Source organism: Cryptomeria japonica, chromosome 1 (genome assembly GCF_030272615.1).
Source record: "Cryptomeria japonica chromosome 1, Sugi_1.0, whole genome shotgun sequence".
Taxonomy (NCBI): Eukaryota; Viridiplantae; Streptophyta; class Pinopsida; order Cupressales; family Cupressaceae; genus Cryptomeria; species Cryptomeria japonica.
The window spans coordinates 182,780,243-182,798,581 of record NC_081405.1 but is presented as its reverse complement, the minus strand read 5'-3'; positions in this window follow the sequence as shown (position 1 = coordinate 182,798,581).

The following is an 18,339-nucleotide window of genomic DNA, read 5'->3' as shown; positions in this document are numbered from 1 at the left end:
CAATTTCGCTTCTTCAATACTTCACAAATTTTTATTAAAAAACTAATGAAGCCGTCCCATATGCTTCCACATTCTACTCTCTTCTCGCAACTGTAAGGCGACTCTTGTTTGTAACAACCAATTGGATGTGTATGCGTTAAACAGCCGACAAGAATTACTCTAAACCGGACCTTCCTAAAAACATCGACATTATGCAATGGGGAATATATAAATACGATAAGCCATATAATTTAGATGTTGTTACACGCGACGAAGTTTCCAATGTTGTTTCCAGGCTATAAATACTGTCCCTAGTGAAGTAATTTTCATATATCAAAACACATAACAGTTGGAAATCTGTAGTTGTGGAGAGTATGGCCAAAAGCACATATGCGTTTCTCGCGTTTTTATTGCTACTGGCTCCTTTTACTTTTGCTTCAGGTAATATTTAGAATTCTTCTCTTCAAACCAATAAAAAAATTAATTTGCATGAATAAGGAAAAAGAAACGTATTGTCTGTCGTAGGAAGTTTTAACAGAAATTCTGTCATACTTACTCTTTCTTTCTTTTTTTCTTTTGATATGGTGAAGTTGTCCATCGATGATTATAATCATTATGATGGGCTGTGTGAAAGACGGAGCAGTACGTATCATGGGCAATGCTACAGTACTCACGATTGTTTACTTGCTTGCTTTGAAGAGCATTCCGTTAAAGCAAAATGCCAATTTACTGAACAGGGAATGGCTTGCCTCTGCTACGCTAGATGTTAAAGAGTACAACTTATACTGTGATTCCTGTTGCAATTAAAAATAGTTCGAAGTATCTGTTGATTCCATTTCGGCGGATTCAGTATCTGTTGATTGCATTTCTTGATTCCATTCAAATGGTTTTAGATATAAGTTGTCTACATAATTCCTAGAATGTGAACACTCTAGCTTTAAGTTTCCATGTTTGGATGATGATATTGGTACTTCAATCGGATAGCCTATCTGTCTTAATTGGATATTAGTTTGAAGATAGAGAGGTGATGATGTAAGACTTTAACACGTCATCATTTTAACGGTTGTTTCATTTAAACTTTAAATGCGTTTCTTATATTTCCTTGAATATTTTATATTTTTAATTATATTTAACGTGAAGATCATGTCATATTTCTTTCAAGTGATTTTCTAATATAATGTTTTTGATTAAATATTCTAATAACAAATTAATTTTTTTCAATATTAGTAATTATAAACATACATATAATTATATGTAAATCAATGTAGATAAAATGATAAATAGAAATTTATAATTGAAGAATAAGTATTAATTTAGGATATCATATATAAAGGAAATAAGTATTTTGGTTTTGAATAAAATAAGAAATATGAGATTCAATATCTTGTAGAACTTGATTTTTCTTAGTTTCAAAGTTTGAACGTTTAGAGAATTTGAAGTGTAGTCTATTCCCAAATTTGTGTAGGCTTAGTTATTCCTTTGCAGGTCAAATTTATGACCTTGGATCAATCCTACAATGCGCATGACTAATCTATAACTCTTTTATTTGATTTAATGAAATATATGCTCTATTTACCTAATTTAATAGGTTCTTAATTCTAATTTTTAATGATAAGTGACATTTAAAATTATTTTAGGAACTTTGTTAAATGATAAGGACCAAATTCTCTAGGACAACTCTATTGGATAGATCATATCTAGTGTTATGCTGAATATTGGTATTAGAGAATTTAATTGATTTAGGTATATGTTATATTGTAATGCTTTGATTCTTTTTACTGCTCCATTTCAAATATTTTATTCAATACACTTGGAATGCTTCACAATTTTTAAATTTAATTGCATAAAATAAAGTTTTAAATAAATGTATTTAAATAACAAGATGTAAAATTCCATTATGAAACTAAATTTGCATACAATAACTACCAAGAGTAGAAATTATACCATAATCCCTATTGGAATAGAAAGTAACTCAAAGTATTTGTTGATTCTGATTCCAACATATTTAAATATCAATATGTGTGTTGTCTACATAATTACAATGTGAACACTCTAGCTTAAAGTTTCCACTTGTGGATGATGATATTGGTACTTAATTGGATAGACTATCTCTTTTCAAAGGATATTAATTTGAAGATAGAAAGGTGATGATATAAGACTTTATAATGCCATCATTTTTATATTTGTTTCATTTTTATATTTCATGAATAGTTTATATTTTTTGTAATACCCAAAATTTACACACTTAATGGACATAAAACAACCTATTTATCATAATCCAAATTTAACTAACTTACAATAATTTTTTTCTATCATAACATAAAGCATTTGTAAAATAAACAACAATAGTATCATTTAATGTGTAAATATTTCAACCAATCTTGAATTTTAAAACAATAACTTTATTTTTCTTGTAGTTTACAAAACAACGTACCTCTTTCTTACCCAAGTTGCTCACACATTCCATCATGATGTATTATCCTTTCCTCTCACACATGCACCTACAAGATGTCTACATGTCTAGATGTTCAACACAAGGTCATAAGATAATTAGGTACATGATCATCATGATAATTCATATCATTACTTTAACTGGATCAACCATAGAGTATTTTACTACTAAATTGGCAATAAGAAACACATAATAACAAGATGGTATTGTTAATTTAGTTAAAAATCAAATGAACAAGACCTATAGGCTATACCTATGCCTTGAAGACTCATTAATGATGGCCTTGCTTATGCCAAGAAAATAGAAATTATAGTTCAATATTTAAATTTAAAACCAACTACTATGAAATTACAAGAGTGGGTATGCAACCATTTCTAGGATCCAGTTAGCACACATAGTTTCCTCATCATCTACAACCCACTTAGTTGAAACAAGGACAAAATCCTCTTTGGTTTTGTTATAAAGTCATTCACACATAGCTTACTTCACAAGTCTCTTAAATGACCTACATAGGTTTTCATAACCTCGATTTTCAATACAGGATTCCCCTAATGATAGAAACATGATATCTACCATTTTATTTGTGTTCATAAGTAAGATAATAGTAAATATTAATTAATGACTCTAGTACTAATGAACATGGCATTTTTTCATAAATGAAGGATCAATACTAGAATTTAAATCACTTATCAAGATAATTTAATAATGAGGTAACTATGATATCTTAGAATAGAAACTATTTGACAAAACTAACCAAAATATTAACTTGATGGGAAAGATAACAGATGAACAAAATTTATTATTATCATAGAAGAAATATGCATTAAATATTCAATGGAAGAATTTTAAACTAAGTTAAACTAAATTCAATATAGAAGATACTATATTTTTTTTGCATTATCATTCTTACTTTAGAAAGAACCCCTTCATTCTTGGTACTCAATTCCTCATAGCTTGATATTAGATAGATATTCAAGAGCTTCAATCAACTTCATCATTAATAGAAACTACATAATTCCTACTAGTAAAATAATTTCACAATATATCTTAAATTTCCTATTTGACATTAATATTTAGAATGACACTCAAAGGTCGTCTAGATATATCACACACCCATTTACATTAAAGTTGTTTAAGAGAATATTTTTTTAGTATAGGGGTTTTATTTTCCTTATGGTAGGGGGTATTTATTTTTCCTACACATATATTATTTAAGCTTGCTTAGGTTATTAGGAGTGGTTAATATGAGGACACATGGTGAAATACTTCAACTACATGTGTAACTCTCCACCTCACATGGGTAGTTAAGTTACACACCCTCTTTTGGCTTGTTGCGCCACCTCTCATAACCACTATTTTGTCACTTCCTAATTCAGTTATGGGGTAGTTGCGTTTCTCACCCTCTTTTGGCTTTATGTGCCACCTCTTATAACTCTTTTTTTTATTTTCATGTAAGGAGGTTATGCCACATGTTTTGTCATTAACCAAGTAGGTAAAAACCTCCCACCTTTTATGGGGTAGTAGGTAAAACCTCCCACTTTTTATGGAGGTGAGAGCTAATGAACCTCTTGGTTGTATATTCTATTATTTTTCTATATAATAAGAACTATATTCTCACCTTCACAAGTTTAGTGATACCTTGGTGAGAGTCTTCTCCAAATTCTCTTTTGTCTCTATTTTTTCTCTCTCATATCAGATTTATCTTCATTAAGCTATTTTTATCTTCGATCATCTATTTTTGGGAGTTTCATGTGATCTATGACCGACATCAAATCTTCGCTTGGTTCTTGCTTCTCAAAGAATCTAACATGGTATCAGAGCCATGTTGTCTAGTATAGCTCATTGTTTTTTTGATTTACTTGAGAGATTTGAGACTATTAGATAGATAATATTTTTCTTAAAAACCAAGTATGCTCTTCTCCTCCATTCTCATGTGACTTGGAGAATTATAATAGTTTAAAGGAAAATGGCTTCTAGATTAATCTAGTATATTATATATGTGTGTTCCTTGAGATCTGGGTGAATGTAGCATTTTGGTAATAGTGGAGGCTTCTTTAGCATTTCTATAGTGTCCAAAAGGCTTGAGAAAGTAAAAAGTGACTTTTATTTCACCAAAATAAGAGTTTGGAGGACATAGTAAAAAAAATCAGAGTGAAGTATTTTTAATGGAGTTGTTTGCATTTCAGCTTCAAAATAGCTTCCTCTTATTTTTAGGAAAAATGATTTTTGTGTTTTCTTGCCAGCATCAAAAAACTTCTAGGTTTTTGATGTTGTTCGCAGAAAATTAATAATTTTTGCAGAAATCAAGTTTGAACAGAGCCTAAGCGGTTTTCCTAGCAAGCTAATTCAACAACATTTCTTAAAAGTTGCATAACTTTTGCCTCAGGTGTCATATTTTTGTAAATGAATACTTGATAGAAAGTTGGAAATGAGAACTTTCCTTTCTTGTAGGTCTGCTAGTAAACAAATTTGTCACTTCAAAATATTTTACTATGTGCCAAATGTTGGAGTGACAAAAATTTCCCAACAGTTGGAGAGATCGTTTTGTGGAACATGATCTTCCTCTGCGTTTGAGATGGGCAGCTCCCTTGTATGATAGGGGTATTTGTATTTTTAAGAATAATTAACCTGACAAATGAAAACAAATAATAACTACGAATGGATTTAGAGAAAATATTCACAACAATCATACGATTGCCACTTGGATTCCATCAACTTTTAAACTTGTCACTATGAACTCTAGACTACGCATGAGGAGAGAGTGATACAAAACATTTAATTTGCATAACGTTTATATATTTCTGAGATACCTAAGAAATTTATAACGTTATATGACAAATGTCTTCATGAAACTGGGAAAGTAATTTTAAGGCTTCCTATTGCAATATCACATGATAATCACATAACATCAAGAAAATGAACACTTAACAATCATAGGAGCACTCCCAATTTGCCTTGTATTTAAAAATGATGAAATAATACAATTAAAAATTTTTAGTTGTCCCAAAATAATAAAATCCAAAAAGTCCTTCTTTCATCTACCTTTCTAATATTTATAGTCTCTCAAAATAACTACCTCATAACTAAATTGATTCTGAGTTAGCAACTAACTAACTCATTTCTGCGCAAATTACAATGAGTTAATAACTAGCATATTTATGCATAGAAAAAGTCAACCTATTAACCTTGACTCTATGCTATGGAAAATCACAACATAAACAATGAAACTAGAAATAAACTAAAGACTAACCATGTATCACATAACAAAATAAAATAGACAAAGATGTGAACATGGTGTTACTTTTCGATATCTCGAAAAGAATGCTAGCTGATTATTTTCTTCTATTGAATTGGTGTTTTGGCCTTGAATGACTTGTATTCTTTGAGCGCGTCCACCATGAACTTGTACCTAGGAATGATCACATTATCTATTTTTAATTTTGCAGTTGCTTGATTATCTTGAATGTTAACCAAATCCTAATAATACGAAGGTATGTCACAAGCATCTAAAGCAACTGAAACAACACTGAGTCTTTTCATCCTATTTGCATCTGACGCCTATGCATCTACTAGTTCAGTATTAATTTTGTCATGAAAATTTCTTAAGAGCAGTTGATTGTCCATTTGCTGAAATTGCTCTTTGACCGACACATCACCAATGATATTCATTGTATCTTCTATTATCTTCATCTTTGTTTCTTCACAAGCTATCAAGAGTTTTTGATACTCATCTAAGCATTGCTTAATATTTTCCAATTTCCAACTTATACTTTTGCGCCATGTATTGGATTGATTTTCTTCTTTATGAGAGAAACCCTTCTCGGCAATGATTACATTCAAATCTATTTTTTCTATATTCTAGAATTCCTTCAAAGTATCATGCCAAGGCATTTCTTGCTCTTTAGCATTCTTCAATTCTGCTGTAATCTCTTATTCCTGTGCATCCAATTTTATATGAATATCCTTATCCTTCTCAATAAAATATTGTATTTCAGACTTCATTTGATCAATCCATTCTTCTAGCATTCTTCTTTGTTTCTTACATTTGTGTATATCTTCCATCAGTTTTTTCTCAAAAATTTCTCTGGTATGCACTAATGCTAAAGTTGAGGCTGACTCCAATTGTGTATTTGAAGAATCCACAATAGATTTGATGTAGGAGGAAAGAACCTAAATTTGTTGCTTTAGTTGATCCTTTGTTTCCTTATCCTTATTTTCTTTGTCAACAAGAATAGCTGCTGAAATTTGAAAATTATGGACAGCTCCCTCGTGAGTTGTAGGACATAGATCCACCTATGTCATGTTAAAATCTGCCTCACTAGCTTCACTTACATCATTTTCAACAATGGGCTGAGCTACTTCAACACACAAATTTCCCGATGATGGATTAAGTCCCAATCTGGATGCAACTTTGGTTTTCTTGGGTTTGGCTCTCCTATGAAGTACATTTGCAACTGTATCAAAACTAGGTGTTACCATCTAAACATTCCTCTTCTTATTCTACAAGCTCTGTTGTAACTAGAATGATGAAGATGATAGCAATGATTCTTGATTGCTCACATATGTAGAGGTTAAATTATTTGGGAAAAATGGAAATTGGATTTCAGCATCATTCATTGTAGCTTCTTCATGAATAACAAAATCACCATGTTGAGGAGATGAAATAATGATAGATGGTGAGGTGGATATAATTTGTGGACTTTCAATAGTGGGAGGATGTTGAGGTGAAATACTTTCCAACTCATCTTCAAGTTACTGAACAAAATTTACTATTTTTCCTTTTATCTTCTATCTCTTTGTCTTAATGACAGTACTAATTTCACATGCCTTGGCAAGATCCTTCCCTTTTTCTGGATCTTCTCCATTATCGCCTCCTTTGGAAATATTTTGGTGTGGACCCATCCCTGGATTAGATCTTTGCGAATTAGCTGGAATAGAAGAACTTCCCTATGCCCCATTTCTATCCTTTGAGGAATTAGCTTTATTTGAAGGTCTAGTTGTCATAGACTCAATCCTCTTACTTTTAACACATTCCAGAGTCCTTTGAATCACATAAGCTAATCTTTCTTGAATACTCCTTATTTCTGAAATTAACCAATTGATGGGTGGAAGTGGAAGAAGTTGAATCCTTTCAAAGTAAAAACCATCAATCAAATCAGATTCATCATCCTTAATGCCATTCACATTTATTTTGATTCTATAGTCAATTATCTGTTTGATAGAAAATCTCATCCAGTCTCTTTTCCACATTTCAAAATTATCCTCGCAATCTTGCCAAAAATCTTCTATATCAGGAAAGTGTTCAAATCCAGCACCAAGCTCTAACTCTCCTATAGCATATCCCTTACTATCAAAGGGAAATCTCGTTTGATAAGGATATAGGTGAATCTTTTCTATAGACCTCTCGATACTTTAAGCATTTGAATGGTTCTCATAGCTATAATAACCAAGTCCAATGGGAAAAGAAATGATACCCTTTCTTTTATTCCAACAAATTTTGTTGACTTGTGCAATTTGTCGGCATACCTCAATAAGGATCAACTTATCTTCAACAAACCTTGGCAACATGAGAGGGCAGCCATCATAACCCCCTATCCGAATGTATGTGAACTTTAGAAACTATATAAAGTAACTACCATATTTCTAAATCAATGCTACTACTTTTGAAGATATTCTGAGTCCAATATTTCCCTGCAGTTCTCTTACTGTCAACATAGTGAAAGCATCATGAATCCTCTTGAAGTGATGATAACTTTCCTCCAACTACAATTGTGGATGATAATTGTAAATCTGGGTCGCATCATCATAAATGCCTTCAACATTCAATCCTAGCCATTTCTTCATCCCAACAATGGCATAAAAGAGGTACGATGTCATGTAGAAGTTATGATTGTCCTTTAGTTTGAGTAACTGATCGCAAAGATTATCGCTAATAATATCGGCCCAATTAATAAATTGAATGCTCTCACATATGATATTAATGAATAAGGACATCCATCCTTCCAAGTCATTTGAATCTTCATTTCCTGTGAATCGATTCAAGAAAATAACCATATTAGCGATATCTTCCTTCAGCAGAGACGTGTGAATTATTTTAGGAAGCTGTGTTTTTCCTTTCCTTGATTTTGCTAATTATTTTCTAGCTATGTTATTCAAACACTGGGTTTCATTATTGATACAATAACTTTCTGCATATTCCCTGTTTACCTTCGTGAATTGATCTCTGAAAGGTAACCTGAAAGTTATAGCAATGGAAACTGGATCAAGTTTGGCGACCACATTAGCTTTTGCCATCCTAATTTCTTTTGTATCTGGAATAAATGCTTTCATGCATTCCAAAGCTAATTCTGGACATTGCATTGATGTGGGATATCCTACTGTGTGAGCTAATCAACTGTCTAATAATCTTTGAGCTGCCAAAGTTTAATCTTCCCTTTCCATTGTTTTTCAAAAGTCTGCAAGACTTACATTTCCCAGCTTGGTATCCCCAATATCTGAAATTGAACATTTGAGAATAGGAGCATAATCTGGTCTATGGAACTTGTATTTCATTATGTCAAAATAAAAATAATACCTGCTCAACACTATTTTAATGAATATTCATAATTTTGTCAAAACAATTCATGTACTCCTTTTCATTGAAAGTCTTCCAATATCTAGACATCCCAAATTGTGACACAAACTCTGCTCTGATTATCCACAACAACATTTGATTCTTGTAGGATATAAGTCCACATTCCTTAAAAGCATTTTATCAAGCATTTCATGAGAATCACCTATACCTCTGTATCCTGTGACATTTCCTATACTTCTACCATGATTCGTAATATACGACTACTACAGCAGTTGCATCTACAACATCTGACATAAATCCTCCATCTCTATAGTTTGACTGATTGTATATCTTGGGATCATCGCTGCGTGAAATGTGACAATCCTCCTTAATGCATTTAGCCAAACAATTCATATGCCGCGACTTGGCCTTTCAATTATTGAATGTTATGTGGTAGACTGTCAGACACCTCACATCTTGCCTTCCATTCTGTCAAACAAATAACACAAGTTGCTTCCATGAGTACCAGAGGCTGCGATTCTAACCATTTTTTAACAAATCTTAATTTATTAATCATGCAATTTGTGGTTTGCACTTGCCAATACATCGCTTTAGAGCATTATGTCGAACAGTTTGCTAAATGTCTAAGCTGCTATCCCATGGTGCCCATAGCTCTATGTAGAATAGTTCACATACCAAAACTATGCTCCCAATCTCTACGGTTTTTGCTTTTAACCATTTGACATTTCTTCGAGGCACCTTATCAAATGATTCATTTGTTGTTCTTAACCTTCCACTCATGGAATTTCATGTGGCATTCTATCAAATAGTTCATATACATTGTTTATGCATTCACTTCCTACATTTTACATGGCGTTAAATGACTCCAGTCGATGGGTAGGTTGGAGGTTGCAATGAATTAACTAGCGTTAAATCTGTAGTGCTTGCATCACGTGGCAAGGTGACATCTCCTTAAGGCATTTCATTGGACAATTCACAAGATGTCGATGCTTCAATTTCTGCATGCAAGACTACCAAAGTGGTTACATCTAACGGCTAGCAAACCATTCAAACCTTTACACTTTGATAAGCACCTAAGATAGTGCGGTGTATATCCTGCAAACATTTCAATTGTCACTCCTTCATTTGCTTTGCGATGTATGGCTTGTTTACACTGACAATATTCTTCACTATGTGAAAACAATTCATGCAACCTGACTACACCTCTCACACTTTTGCATTCATATCCAAAATTCGCAGCATGTCTGTGCTTCCATTCTACAATTATAAGAGGTTAAGAATGCTCAAAAAGTGAGCATTTCTAACCTTTTTGACAAAGTGGGACCCGCGAGGTTAAGAAATGAAGTTAGGAATTCTCACTTTTTGAGTATTCTTAACCTTTTTTTTTGTATTATGAGAGGTTAGAAATATGGGTTAAAGATGCTCAAAAAGTGAGCATTTTAAACCTTCTCAGCAAAAGGTTAAGAAATGAGGTTAAGAATGCTCAAAAAGTGAGCGTTTCTAACCTTATTCTTCAACGAACTATCTTAGACCTTAGAAACCATTGATCATAAAGAAGAATCAAGTAAGAATGCAACCAATGTTTATAGACAACTTTTTATCGCAAATGAGTAGACATTTTAAAATAATTTAAAATATGAAATTATTATTTAAGAAATAATTTAAATATTTTAAATTTATTGTTTTGGCTGGAGAAAAATAACATAAATTTCAAATGGTAGAGAGTTAGGTCCTAAAATTTGAAACACGCATCAACGGCAAGGAAGTAGATCCACACAATTATTTACACCTCATGACGAAGCCTAGGATTAGATATTTTAATCATTTTGGGGCAACAAACACCAAAAATTGAAAGTTTAAAATATGATAAAGTATGAACTCGGTTCAGGTGAAATTTGCCATGTGATATAAAATGACGCTTAGATTTTGAATGTTAAGTGATTTCCCCCAGTTTGTGATAATTTTAAAAATTCTTCCATTTTACATATTTTGACTAGTAATGACCTTGGAGGATGCGCTTATTTCTTATGCATAAACACTCATTGGACCTTTTCTCGATACCAAGACTGCTTTGAAAAAGATATTTCAAATGTAGGGGCAAAAGCTGGATTTGACTAGGGACAAGGACTGCAAAGGACGTAGGATGAACCCAAATCCCTGGTTTCGCAAACTAGTGCACAATTCATTAGGTCAAAGAGTCAAGAGAGACATGAGACAAAAACATGTAGAAGATGGGAAGGACCAAAAAAAACATGAAGGAAAGAAAAATCCTTCAGTACAAACCAAAACTGGGACAAGGACAAAAACCTTATTTATCTTATGTACATGAACGAATGATAATCTGCCCTACTGATTATAAAGTTTCAAATGTTGCCTTCTATAAGGAAGGGGCAAATGTGTTCCATCCATATATGCCAAGTAGAATTAATTCTCACCGCAAACCTGCTTGATTTGAAAAGGCCCTCTCCAAAGAGAATCAAACTTACCATGCATTCCCTTTGGCTCTCTTCTTTTATCCCATAACAAAACCATGTCACCAACACAAAATGATCTTTCGCTTTCTCTTCTATCAAATAACTCCTTGACACACATTTGATGTTCTTTAATTCTATCGACCACTGCCTCTCTTTGATGTTCCATCTTGGTCAAATACATCACTCATTTTTCTAAGGCATCTTTAAATTCATAATTCTCCAAAACTTCCTGCAATTTGAGAAAAGATAACTCCAAAGAAATAGGCAACTTCGCTTCTATTCTATAAACTATTTCCAAAGGAGATAACCCGATAGCTCTTTTCTTTGTGGTGCGATCAGCCCATAATGCCTCATACAGATGTTTGTGCCATGTCCTTTGATTTTCATCAACTAGCTTCCAGAGAATGGTAATAATATTCTTATTACTGGCTTTAGCTTGACCATTCCCTTGTGGGTAATAGTCATATGCATCAGAGAGAATGATTCCATTTTTGTAACAAAAAGCTGATATCTCATGGGAAGAGAAATTGTTATAATTGTTAGTGACAATCTTATGTGGGACTCCATATCTTACTAATATGTTTTTCTTGATGAAGTCACAAACTACCTCTGATGTTGTTTGTTTCACTAGAACAGCCTTGACCCACTTAGTAAAATAATCCATAGCTAACAGGATATGAGTGTGATTTGCACTAGAGTGAGAATGAATAGGACCGATGAAATCCAAAGCCCATTGTTGAAAGGGCTCCTCTATGATTATTTTCTTTAATGGCAAAGCAGCAAGTTGTACCTTTCCTTTAAACTACTGACATGTGCCACATTTCTTTGCCCACTCATCAGCATTCTTGAACATCCCAGGCCAAAAGTAATAATTTCTTAGTATTTTGTATGCCGTTATTGAGGAAGAGAAATGCCCACCACATGCTTCATTATGAAAGAACTTAAGAAGCTTCTCTCTTTGCTCTATATCCATACATCTAAGGAAAGTACCATCGATTCACTTTTTATACAAGACATTGCCCCAGATAATATACTTAACTACCTTACTCTTGACGGTTCGTTTCTCTTTAGAGGTGACGTAAGCCAGACATTCTCCCTTGTTACTACTTATCAAGTTGCCATTAGTTCTATATCCAAAGTAATTCTATATACTCTAATCGGTTACTACTACCAAAATATTCTATCAGTATGCACAGAGTAGTCAGTAATAGAAGAAACTAGTCTCAGAGCCCAGTATTCACCGAACTGTCTACCGAGTATCATTCTATGTCTACTGAGTAGCAAAGATGATACACCGAGTTGATATACACCGAGTGAAACATGTTACCAGATTCATTGAACCTGGACATAAATATGGAACGTGTTACAAGATAGAGGAACATAGAACCATTATCACATTGGAAATAGTACTTAAAGACTGTGTATGATTTGAAGGTCATCTAACCAATGAAATATTTTGTATAGTTATTCAATTGAGAAATCATGTTTGTAAGATCGAAGCAATGAACCAGATCACCGACATAACAAATATATTTATACAGCATGGATTAAGGATAAAAGTATGAGACAGAGATATAAATGAGTGTATGAAGCAAGACATGTGTGATACATGAGAAAGCACTAAGTGTTATGACTATTACAGAGACACAGAGGTCACCGAAAAGGATTTCAGAGAACAGTCAAAGAACAGAGTAAACAGAAGGGTTTACCGAGCTACTTTATGGGTTGCCAAGATATGTTGTAAGCAAGGTAATCTTATTTGAGCATATAGAATCTGCTATAACATTCCAGATGTAAAGTTACAGATATTTGTAAGGATTTCATTGTAATATTTTGAGTTATAGAGAAACCTTTAACAGGGTAACAGACTCTAACGAAGTCTATAAATTGTAAAGCCTTTAACCAGGTGCAACATTTAGATTAAGTGTTGTAAAATCCTTTAGCAAGGTAGATCTAATAGATCTTGATACTCCTAATAGGGTAAGCTATCAAAAATAGCTAAACATGTAGCTCTAACTGAGCATCCTTTATTATTGCAGTAGTGAAGTTGTGTGTGCCATCCCCACTACAGTTTTTCTCTCTAACCAGGAATTTCTACACAACCAAAATATATGTGTTATAGAGTGAATCATGTATGATTGTTATTCATTTGTTTTAGCTTTATGTTATGTTACAACAATTTTCAGTTTATGCATAACAGCAAAGATATTGTTGATAAAAGGTTTTGAAGTACTGATTCACCCCTCCCCTCTCAATACATTAGCTTTCCATATTGGGCCTAACAATTGGTACCAGAGCTTGAATCTTGGAAAAGGGTTTAACTACCTAAAGAAAAAGATCTTATGAATGGAAGGCTATAAACAATCTGGGAGGATTGTGTATCTTTAAGAAGAATTAGATCATGCTAATAAAGTGATTGCATACATGTGCAAAGACAAATGCAAAAATCTCTAAAAGTTAGAAGAAGATTATCTGATGATTTGTAGGACTCTCAAGAGTTAGTGGAACAAATTGAGACATCATCTGAGAACAGTATATCTAAAGAGACTGAAGAAATGATTGGAGTATTGAAAGAAAAGAATAAAGCATTGGCTAATCAGCTAAAAGCAATGAAAAGGAAACATGAACATTTCAGCACACAGATGACTGAAAATCTTGATGCATTGAGGATAGCTAAGGATAAAGTAAGAGATATAGAAAGAGAGAAACAACAACTTGAAGCATTAGTATTTGAAAACAATGATGAAATCACAAGGTTGACCGGGATTCAACAAAATCTGTCAGATCAACTAGGTTATGCTTATCATGAAGCAAATCTGAAAAATGATGAGAATCAAGCATTGAAACTTGAAGTATCAAGGTTGACCAATGAACTTGAAATAGAGAAGAAATCCAAAGAAACATTGAAGAAGAGTTATGAAGCATCAAAAATGTTGGATGAGCAACTGAACACAAGAAGACCCAAAAAAGATGCAGGATGTGGTTACAAAGGAAAAGACTCTACCGAGAAGGGAATTCATACTACCAAGAGAGGAGAATCATCAAAGAAAGCAGGAATCAAGAAGAACATCAAAAGAAAGAAGCCTATTTGCAGCTACTGTGGAAATCAAGGTCATACTGCCAACATGTGCCAAATCAGAAAAGGTAAGAAACCGAATGTCACTAAGTCTAATGGTTATTGTCACAATTGCAATAAATATGGTCACACATTTAACCAATGTAGGACAAAATCTGTTAACAATTATTAGAAGGCAAAATTTAAAGGGTTTTGTAAAAACTACAATAGATATGGTCATAGTACCAAGAAGTGTTGGTTTAAGCAAAAGAACTATATGTGGTTTGCACACTGAGCAAATACTAGAGGTTACCAAACTCACACAGATCCTTACTGACAATATTCTGCAGTACCATGGGATTACAATACAAAGATATGGAGTGAATGTTGTGGAAGATATGGACATATAAGTGCCAACTGCTTTATAAGGTTTGGGATGAACAACCGAAGATCATGGAGAAATCCTGGTATGGCATGTTTTCATTGTCACAAAGTTGGACACTTGGCTGGAGATTGCAGAGATCAACCTAAAGAAAAAACTGAGGAAATAAAAGAAAAATTAAAGATGATTTGGAAAAAGAAGGAAATTATGTCAAATAAAGAAAGCACCTATTCCAAATTAATCGGTAAAGGTATGAAGGGAACTGCATTCTCTCAAAGGTTAAATCTTAAACAGTTCCTATTTTAGTATGTACTTAATTCAAAATCTGCATAGCTAAAATTGTATTAGTAAGTTTGAAATTCTATCAAAGTTTTTTTGAGCAATATACAGGAAGCCTGCCAAGTCGGTAGATACAGGAAGCCTGTCAACTCAGTAAATGAAGGAAGTTTGGTTACTCAGTTAAAGCACAAAAAAGAAAGAAGGTTTAGTGGAATCGAGTGCATTTAATGTTTTTGACCTAACCTACATGGAGCCCGATAAGGTATATTGTGTACTTAAAGCATTTACGCGATCTTTTTTCACTCACCAAGTTTTCAAGAGAGTAGAGCAAAGCAATTCAAAGGCGATCAAACCTCCTCCAAAGCAAAAATCAAGGTATTTACATCAATCTCAATGCATTGTTAAGCTAGTTTACCAATCATATCAAGTTGTTATTATTTGCTAAGTGTGAAGCGTCTGCTGTTTGAAAATCTTCAAACCCTAAGGATATTTTGTTAGTTTCTACAAATGGCACCTAATATCCAAGATCCCGTTGTTGTTAAGAACATTGAAAAGCCCTCACTGAAATATTCTTTGAGTCCCAAAATTGCATCTGAACCAGATGACAAAACTGCATTTTCACTCATCTCGGATCAAGTTTTATTAGTCGAAGATGTAAGATTCTTCACCAAATGTCATGTTGAAGAACTCGGTCACATTGAAATCAAAGACACATATGATGAATTGTGCACCAATGGTAAAATGGATAGCAAGTATGAGAATATTAAGATCAAGGGATTGACTAAAGCCCTAACCTATCCCCATGTGTTCAAACCCCAGTGGGTCAAGTTTGTTCTAAGCAGAGTTCATGATGACTTCATGTGGCTAGAAGAGCAACCATTTAAGATCACCAAGGAAATCATTCATTTGATCACCGGTTACACTATTTATGATCATGCCCGAGCCTAGAAAATGATATCACAGAAGGAATTGATCAGTTTAATTGGAGTAGAATCAGATTGCAGAGGACTAAAATTGAACAATGTCACTGATGCAGAACTAAAGTTTGCCATAAGAGTAATAGGTTACTATTTCTTCCAATCAGCAAGGGAAAATAGTGTACCCTGTGCAGCAGTAGACCTAGCATACGAAATTGTGAAAAAGGGAATGAAAATTGATTATGTGAGGTGTTGTTGAAAAACCTATTTGAGAATCTAAACACAATAAGGAAGCCAAAGAAGAACAACTCGGCTAATACACTCAATTTTGGATCACTGTTAGTGTGCATGTTTTTCTACTTTGAGAAATTCTTTCCATCAGTCGGTAAAGTTGTTTGGGAACTACACTGACCAATCACCCATCAGATCAATGATTTCATCAAGAAGCTAGGTGATAATTTTAATGATATTATGGATGATTATTTCAGCAAGTTTCAGGAAAGGATGCATAACAGATATCGAATTCCACCCAAGCTAGTGGAGAAATACAAAGATGACATATGTTTTGAAGTGGACATTGATTACTGTTATGTGAATGCTATGGAACCAAGAACTTAATCTTTTCCACCTATGGGTTATGAGATTGATTTTGACATCACACAACAACAAATAGATGCATTCCTCACTTTACCAAGGCATGCTACCAAGCTGAGGTATGGAACATATGAGGAAGTGAAAGAAATAGTAAAGATGAGCATTGTAGTACCCAAAGCTACAAGGAAGGCAACAAAGATGATAAAGGCATTAACAGATAAATTTGGAGAAGATTCTTTCTCCACACCTAACAAAGGCACTTTAGTCATTACAAAAGAGGAATCTGAAGCCTAAGAGGTAGCTATCACACTGAGCACCGAATTGCCTAAGGGAAAAGTGTTGAAAAAAAAGAAATAGGATACATCAAAGGTCTCACCAACTCCTCCTGCAAAGCGACCTAACACAAGAGCATCTGCAGCTTCATTGAGAAAGAAAACAAAGAGTGTTGCCGCACCTAAGGTAACCAAAACTTACAAGAAATCGACTCGGAGACTCATTTTGTCAAAAGAGTCTAGTGATACTGAATCTGAAGACGAACAAATTTCAGATTGTCAAAAGTACAAAAGAAAATGTACATAGTGTTGAGAACTTTTGTACTAATCTAAAATAATATGGTGGATTTGGATCCTTCAGATATGTTAAAGATGAATCTAGAAATGATGCAGAAAAGTGACAAAGAGAAGAAGCTGTCATCTGCACACTTTTGAAATTCTGACTGGTCCCAATGGAAGTATCTAATTCTATTCTAAAAGAATTATATGCACATGTTGATAACAGGTAGCAATATGCAATGGACTTAGAAAAATAGATTAGAGAAAGAAGTCTTGTACATCTCTTCCCAGACATGTTGGTAGATGAAATCAAAGAAAATCTAACAAACTACCACCAAAGCTTCTTAGTCAAGCAAAAGGCCTTGAAACTGATTGATGGCCTATATATTGAAGTGGAGAAGGAAACAAAAGAATAGTGGCAAGAAATATTTTGCACCAAGGATGCTGGTGAACAAGCAGAAATTGAAATAGTAGATGTCACCGAACAAGATCTTGATGTCACCAAGCAAGACCCTGCCGACACCATACAAGTAGATGAAGAAATCTAGGATACAGAGGCACCTGAATAGGAAATGATAGAAGGGAATGCTTATGCCCAACTTGTATTGAGTGAATTAGTTTTGGAACAGGTTCAGCCCTATCCTCCGGTCAATCAACCTGTCTCAACTGAAGCCCCTCAGGATACGGAGCAAGGCACCGAAGGTCACAAGTCTACAACAGGAGAAGGTACTTCTCAAGAAAAGACCTTACAAGCACCTTCTTGCACTAAAAATTTTGCAACTAAGACACCTAGTACCAAGACACAAAAGGACGCTATAGAGGCTAAAGTAACCGACCAAAGTGTTGCCTTTACCGAGCAACCTACCAAGGGTTAACAAGCCTCACAAGCCATTGTTTTAGTTCAATCGGTAAAAGGTAAAGAAAAGAAGATGAAAAAGCATAGTTTCAAAGTTGATTTGTCAAAACCAATAGTGTTGCCGAATGTTGATATATCCAAATTAAAAGGGCAAGACTTATTGATTTCGGTGAACTATGCAAAGCCAAAGCCGAACAAGTGAAGCAAATGGCTATTCAAAAGAAAA